A 9,570-nucleotide genomic window follows, 5' to 3' on the forward strand; every position below is an offset into this window, starting at 1 on the left:
AACCCTCCACCTCTAGAGAACCCTACCCCCAGAGAACCCTCCACCCCCAGAGAACCCTCCCCCCAGAGAACCCTCCACCTCTAGAGAACCCTCCCCCCAGAGAACCCTCCACCCAGAGAACCCTCCACCTCTAGAGAACCCTACCCCCAGAGAACCCTCCACCCCCAGAGAACCCTCCCCCCAGAGAACCCTCCACCTCTAGAGAACCCTCCCCCCAGAGAACCCTCCAGGGGTTAAGGGTTCTCTGGAGGTGGAGGGTTCTGGATCTGGTTCTGGCTGCAGCTGGAACCAGTAAAGAACAGGTGAAGACCAGACCTGCTGCTGGATTCTGGATCCTCTGGACCTGCAGGGAGACCTAGACCAGCAGAATCTGGACCAGCAGAACCTGGACCAGGTTCTGGGGTCCTGGTGGGTCTGGAAGTTTCTGGTCTTCATAATGACACATTGGAGAACCTGAAAGTCCAGCAGGTCCATCATGACCCCTGGTCTCTGTGGGACCCTGATCTGAAGACAGCTGGACAGACCAGGAGTCCAGTCTGGGACAGGTGTAGGACCCGGATGGAGGATCAGCCGGACCCACTGAGAGGAGGAGCCCTGGACCCGATCCCTGGACCCGATCCCTGGACCGGGACCCAGCCCGGCCCCTGAGGTCCCCCTGCTGGGACATGGGACCTGGACTCGTCCCTCCAGGACTCCCTGAAGGACCTCCGAGACTTGGTTGAGTCCCGAGCCTCCGGCCTGGAGTCTTCAGCCTGGACCGGGTCCAGAGGAGGGTCTCCGAGCAGCGGGGGACGGGGGACAGCGCCGGGTGCCAGGGAGGAAGGGACAACGTGGGACTGCAGGTCCGGCTGTGGACCAGACGGGTCCTGGAGACCCCCCCCCCCCCCCCCCCCCCCGACGGAACCCGTGAAACGCCTCGACGCCCGAAACCAGAGTAGAAACCTGGAAACACAGGTTTGCCTTTAACTCGGGCGCCGCTCCCTTAAAGGGATGCTGCACCCAAACAGCCGCCTGGCCTGGTTTTGGGTTTTGGACTCTCCGTCCTGCTGAGCAGCTCAAACACGTCTCCAATGCAGCCGGAGGTCCGGGGGGGTTTCGCTGTCAACAAACTTCCTGATAACAGGGACCGTTAGAGCGCGGAAGAAGACGGTCCATAAAGTCCACAAAGCGTGTCCATTTTCCTTCATGCTGCTCGTCCGCTGTAATCCGAGAGTCCTGAGCGGCAACGTCCAGAATTCATTCTTATCGAGGTCATTCAGGACATTTTCAGAGCCTAAGCAGCGCTCTCTCTACTGCCTCAGTGCACGTCAACGTGCGCTCCCTGAGCGACGGAAGCCGCGGCAGAACTGAACATGGCGTCTGGGCGTAGTGATCTCAACAGAAAAAGTAGTTCCCAGTATTTGCTTTACAGTATTATGTGTTGGTGTTCCACAGCGTAGTGAGTGTGTGGATTATAACGTGTCCACCAAAGTGTTGTGGGGTTGTTGGATTGTGTATTTGATGAGTTTGACGAGGGGGAACAAAAATACCGTCCACTTCCATTGTGTCCGTCCTGAAAACCTTCCTGACTCGCCTCTGAATAAACAACAGCTCGCCTCACAGAAACAGTCAGTCTGCTGCTCTGAGGACTGAGGAGTTGAGCTCAATGGGCCCATTCGCCAAAATGTTGAAGTATCCTTTTAACGCGGACAAATATTTTCATCAGGCGTTAGGCGCTCCTCTCAAACTGCTGCTCTCGGTTGAGAAGCGGCGCTTCTTCTCCGGCAGCAGCTCGCCTGCAGAAGGACAGACGGACTGGGTCTTTGGGCCGAACCCCTCCAGTCCTCGGGCTGTCTGAACCGGCTTCTGTCCCGCGGAGACAGAGACCAAAGTCCTGGTTTTGGCACAGATCCTCTGCCTGTTCTCATATTTCTTCCACTGTTCTCCGGCGCGTTGTGCTGATCGGGCGGTCAGGACAGTCTGCTGGAGACCAGGACGAGGCGCCTGAAGCTGATCCCACAGGAAGTCCGCTGCTCCAGACGCCTTCAGAGAGGAAGAGAAGCAGGACTCACTGTGTTTCATGTGACACAGCGGCCCCTGCAGGCCTTGGGCGGAGCTGCAGCTCAGTGAAACGCTGGTGCCTGCGGCGTGCCGATGTACGTCAGAGACAGGCGACTTCTCTGAGACTGCACACACCGCACACACCACACCGCACACACCGCACACACCGCACACCGCACACCACACCTCACACCGTACACCGTACACCGCACACCTCACACCACACCGCACACACCGCACACCGCACACAACACCTCACACCGTACACCGTACACCTCACACCTCACACCTCACACCACACCGCACACCTCACACCGTACACCTCACACCTCACACCACACACCACACACCTCACACCTCACACCGCACACCACACCGCACACCGCACACCGCACACCTCACACCGTACACCACACCACACACCGCACACCTCACACCACACACCTCACACTGCACACCACACCGCACACCTCACACCACACACCACACACCACACACCACACACCGCACACCTCACACCGTACACCACACCACACACCGCACACCTCACACCACACACCTCACACTGCACACCACACCGCACACCACACCGCACACCGCACACCTCACACCTCACACCACACCGCACACCACACACCGCACACCTCACACCGTACACCACACCACACACCGCACACCTCACACCACACACCACACACCGCACACCGCACACCGCACACCGCACACCTCACACCGTACACCACACCACACACCACACACCTCACACCACACACCTCACACTGCACACCACACCGCACACCTCACACCACACACCACACACCTCACACTACACACCACACCGCACACCTCACACCACACACCACACACCTCACACCACACACCTCACACCGCACACCACACACCACACCGCACACCTCACACCTCACACCTCACACCACACACCACACACCTCACACCACACACCTCACACCACACACCACACACCTCACACCACACACCTCACACCGCACACCACACCGCACACCGCACACTGCACACCTCACACCGTACACCTCACACCTCACACCACACACCTCACACCACACACCACACACCTCACACCTCACACCGCACACCACACCGCACACCACACCTCACACCGTACACCTCACACCACACACCACACACCTCACACCTCACACCACACACCTCACACCACACACCACACCGCACACCTCACACCACACACCTCACACCACACACCTCACACCGTACACCTCACACCTCACACCACACACCTCACACCACACCTCACACCACACACCTCACACCTCACACCGTACACCTCACACCACACACCTCACACCGCACACCTCACACCGTACACCTCACACCACACACCACACACCTCACACCGCACACCTCACACCACACACCTCACACCTCACACCACACACCTCACACCGCACACCTCACACCGTACACCTCACACCACACACCACACACCTCACACCGTACACCTCACACCACACACCTCACACCGCACACCTCACACCGTACACCTCACACCACACACCACACCTCACACCTCACACCGTACACCTCACACCGTACACCATACACCTCACACCACACACCTCACACCGCACACCTCACACCACACACCTCACACCTCACACCGTACACCTCACACCACACACCTCACACCGCACACCTCACACCGTACACCTCACACCACACACCACACACCTCACACCTCACACCACACACCTCACACCTCACACCGTACACCTCACACCACACACCTCACACCGCACACCTCACACCGTACACCTCACACCACACACCACACACCTCACACCTCACACCACACACCTCACACCGCACACCTCACACCACACACCACACCTCACACCTCACACCGTACACCTCACACCACACCTCACACCGTACACCTCACACCGTACACCTCACACCGTACACCATACACCTCACACCACACACCTCACACCGCACACCTCACACCACACACCTCACACCTCACACCGTACACCTCACACCTCACACCGCACACCTCACACCACACACCACACCTCACACCTCACACCGTACACCTCACACCGTACACCATACACCTCACACCGTACACCTCACACCTCACACCTCACACCACACACCACACACCTCACACCACACACCTCACACCACACACCACACCTCACACCTCACACCATACACCTCACACCGTACACCACACACCTCACACCTCACACCACACACCGCACACCTCACACCACACACCTCACACTGCACACCACACCGCACACCTCACACCACACACCACACACCACACACCACACACCGCACACCTCACACCGTACACCACACCACACACCGCACACCTCACACCACACACCTCACACTGCACACCACACCGCACACCACACCGCACACCGCACACCTCACACCTCACACCACACCGCACACCACACACCGCACACCTCACACCGTACACCACACCACACACCGCACACCTCACACCACACACCACACCACCGCACACCGCACACCGCACACCGCACACCTCACACCGTACACCACACCACACACCACACACCTCACACCACACACCTCACACTGCACACCACACCGCACACCTCACACCACACACCACACACCTCACACTACACACCACACCGCACACCTCACACCACACACCACACACCTCACACCACACACCTCACACCGCACACCACACACCACACCGCACACCTCACACCTCACACCACACACCACACACCTCACACCACACACCTCACACCACACACCACACACCTCACACCACACACCTCACACCGCACACCACACCGCACACCGCACACTGCACACCTCACACCGTACACCTCACACCTCACACCACACACCTCACACCACACACCACACACCTCACACCTCACACCGCACACCACACCGCACACCACACCTCACACCGTACACCTCACACCACACACCACACACCTCACACCTCACACCACACACCTCACACCACACACCACACCGCACACCTCACACCACACACCTCACACCACACACCTCACACCGTACACCTCACACCTCACACCACACACCTCACACCACACCTCACACCACACACCTCACACCTCACACCGTACACCTCACACCACACACCTCACACCGCACACCTCACACCGTACACCTCACACCACACACCACACACCTCACACCGCACACCTCACACCACACACCTCACACCTCACACCACACACCTCACACCGCACACCTCACACCGTACACCTCACACCACACACCACACACCTCACACCGTACACCTCACACCACACACCTCACACCGCACACCTCACACCGTACACCTCACACCTCACACCTCACACCACACACCTCACACCTCACACCGTACACCTCACACCACACACCTCACACCGCACACCTCACACCACACACCTCACACCTCACACCGTACACCTCACACCACACACCTCACACCGCACACCTCACACCGTACACCTCACACCACACACCACACACCTCACACCTCACACCACACACCTCACACCTCACACCGTACACCTCACACCACACACCTCACACCGCACACCTCACACCGTACACCTCACACCACACACCACACACCTCACACCTCACACCACACACCTCACACCGCACACCTCACACCACACACCACACCTCACACCTCACACCGTACACCTCACACCACACACCACACCTCACACCGTACACCTCACACCGTACACCATACACCTCACACCGCACACCTCACACCACACACCACACCTCACACCGTACACCTCACACCGTACACCATACACCTCACACCGTACACCTCACACCTCACACCTCACACCACACACCACACACCTCACACCACACACCTCACACCACACACCACACCTCACACCTCACACCGTACACCTCACACTGTACACCTCACACCTCACACCTCACACCTCACACCTCACACCACACACCACACACCTCACACCTCACACCGCACACCTCACACCTCACACCTCACACCTCACACCTCACACCTCACAGCAGCTCTGATAAAACTGCATGTTACATGTCTGTATAACATCTGTTCGCTGGCCCCACACACAGTACAGTGACGTCTCATGTCCATGCTCTCACGCCTGTATCTTCTGTGTGAAAAGCTGTAATCTTCTTTGAAAATACGAAAACAAAAACTTTGAAGCCAATAAAAAATAACCACTTACTGTTTTTTGTTTTTTTTTGTGCAAAGGGCTCTTATGAATAAACATACAAATCAACCCTTTTCAGACGGCAGGGAGCCGCTGAAAAACAGAACATTCATTAAATTACAGAAATTATTTTGTGAATTTTGTGAAACTACACTTTTTTTTTTACATTTTAAAATTCATACACGAAAAATACAAATCAACTCATCTCAAAGGCGAACGGCAGCGCATCATATTATATAATGGCGGCGACTTAAAGCTCGGGTTGGCGATTTGAATGAGAGACATTTTTTTAAATACTGGTTAAAATGATCTTTATGACCCGATGGGAAGCGATTCATAGCGTGTTTAAAGTCGTTTGGAAAATATCCGCTATCTGCAGCAGGAGGAAAACGGGAAAAACAGCAACCAATCGTCTTGAGGGGACACCTTTTTTTAAACCAATCAAATCCCTTCGGCGTTCGACCTGCCCCGTACGCGTGCATGTCAATGGCGTGCACTGACCCTGGTTCAGTGCGCGTAGAAGGACGGAGCGTGGTTACAGAACGGCGGAGAAGAATGTTTGGAGGTTTACTCACCGTTCAGTGCGCCATAGCTTGGCGTTGTGCAAATAAAGAAAAACGAAGAAACGACGCGCTGAGGACAGGTTACGCCAGGAACACACTGGACGCGGAAGCGCCGCACGCCGTGAACGTCTCCACGTCTCCGCTCCCAACGGGAGCTCCTCCAATGGGGTGGGAGCTGGGCGGAGCTAGCTAGGCGGAGATGCTACATGCTAACGCTAGTTTTCCAAGATCGCCAACCCCAGCTTTAAGTTAAAATCCTTCATTGCAGACCAGGTCTCTGAGCGGACCAGGTCTCTGAGCGGACCAGGTCTCTGAACGGACCAGGTCTCTGAGCGGACCAGGTCTCTGAGCGGACCAGGAGCGGACCAGGTCTCTGAGCGGACCAGGAGCGGACCGGTCTCTGAGCGGACCAGGTCTCTGAACGGACCAGGTCTCTGAGCGGACCAGGAGCGGACCAGGTCTCTGAGCGGACCAGGTCTCTGAGCGGACCAGGTCTCTGAACGGACCAGGTCTCTGAACGGACCAGGTCTCTGAGCGGACCAGGTCTCTGAGCGGACCAGGTCTCTGAACGGACCAGGTCTCTGAGCGGACCAGGTCTCTGAGCGGACCAGGTCTCTGAACGGACCAGGTCTCTGAGCGGACCAGGTCTCTGAGCGGACCAGGTCTCTGAGCGGACCAGGTCTCTGAACGGACCAGGTCTCTGAACGGACCAGGTCTCTGAGCGGACCAGGTCTCTGAACGGACCAGGTCTCTGAGCGGACCAGGTCTCTGAGCGGACCAGGTCTCTGAGCGGACCAGGTCTCTGAGCGGACCAGGTCTCTGAACGGACCAGGTCTCTGAGCAGACTTTCTGCTTCCCGTTTTTCCCGGCTCGTTTTCTTCTCCCTCGCTCTTCACCATGGCGGTCTGTCTCTTCCTCGCTGGTGTAGAGAAGGGCGTCTCCATGCAGGCTGCCACCTGGTGGCCAAAGTCTGTCATTACAACTGAATCAGTGCAGCAAAAGACACATTTTATCATTTTAAAAAATTAATTCAAGGGCCCTACGGGGTGAGGGTGCGGGCCGAATGCGGCCCGTGGGCCGCCAGTTGCCCATCCCTGATGTACGTGCATGGAAGAGTGACTCCTTCCTGGCTCTGTGACCTTTAACCTCTCCTCCTGGGGTGTGTGTGGAGCTGCGGTGCTGGAACCGTCTGTAGATCCGTCCTCATCCTGCTCAGCTGCTGCTGCTCGGCTTCTGGAGGAGGGATGGAGGCAAACCGAAGCTAAAAGTCCGGCCAGCAGGGGGCGCTTTATGCCATCCTCTCAGATTCTCCCCAGAAACTCTGCAGCCGGACCGGACTGAGACCTTCAGGAGACAGTTAGCCTGTTAGCGCTGCTAGCAGTGGACATGTCAGGGACATTCTGCACATCACGGAACATCTGGAACATGTTTATGGTGGAAAGTAAGTTTTTTTAAAGTTTAAAACTCCTTAATGCAGCTTTAAGTTCCAGCAGCAGTTCCAGGAGGGGGAGTACAGAGGCAGAACCTGCTCCAGCTGAACACCTCTAAAACCAAGGAGGTGGTGCTGGACTTCTGCCGGGTTCTAACCAGGTTCTACACACCAAGTGGAGAAGCGCCGAGGCAGAGCCGCCAGGACAGGAAGTGTGTCAGAGCGACAGGAAGTGTGTCAGAGCGACAGGAAGTGTGTCAGAGCGACAGGAAGTGTGTCAGAGCGACAGGAAGTGTGTCAGAGCAACAGGAAGTGTGTCAGAGTGACAGGAAGTGTGTCAGAGCGACAGGAAGTGTGTCAGAGCGACAGGAAGTGTGTCAGTGCCGCAGCCTTCACTGGACCGTGATGTGGTGCAGAAAGAAAGTTACATTTTTTTTCACCGGCAGGACTGATAAACACACACACACACACACACACACACACACACACACACACACACACACACACACAGTCTCGTATTTCTATCCTTGTGGGGACCTTCCATTGACTCCCATTCATGTCTAGCCCCTAACCCTGACCCTTACCCTAACCCTAACCCACACCACAACAAAGCCTAACCCTAAAGAAATGTTTTTGACCTTTTACTTTTTTCAGTAACAACAACATGGTCAAGAAAACACTGTTTCTCCTACTTAGGACCGGAAAAAGGTCCCACAAGGCACGTCGTTCCACGTTTTGCTATCCTTGTGGGGACATTTGGCCCCAACAAGGATAGAAATACGAGAACACACACACACACACACACACACACACACACACACACACACACACACACACCAAGAGCAGAGCAAATGAAAAATGGAAGTTCATTCTGAGCCACACTTCCTGGACCGTCCTCCTGTCTCCGCCCCTCAGACAGAGGAGACAGGGAGACTCGGCCGGACTGCTGGACGGACTTTGCTCTGCTCTGCTGGACGCGCCGTGGCCTTCTACGACACTCAGCTGGAGGTGTGTGTGTGTGTGTGTGTGTGTGTGTGTGTGTGTGTGGGTGTGTGTGTGTGTGTGTGGAGGGGGGAGAGAGGACCAGAGAGAACCAGAGAGGACCAGAGAGGACCAGAGAGGACAGGAAGTGGTGAGACGTGTGAGGGACGGGTGGGACGAGCAGAGCTGCTGTGAGGACGGAGACGGGTGTGGTGGACTAACTGTCCCCCCTCCATGGAGCAGCACCAGGTCCAGGACTTCACCGGCTCTGTGGGGGGGGGGGCAACACCAGAACAAAACCAGGACATCAGAGACA

This window comes from Salarias fasciatus, chromosome 22 (genome assembly GCF_902148845.1).
Source record: "Salarias fasciatus chromosome 22, fSalaFa1.1, whole genome shotgun sequence".
Taxonomy (NCBI): domain Eukaryota; kingdom Metazoa; phylum Chordata; class Actinopteri; order Blenniiformes; family Blenniidae; genus Salarias; species Salarias fasciatus.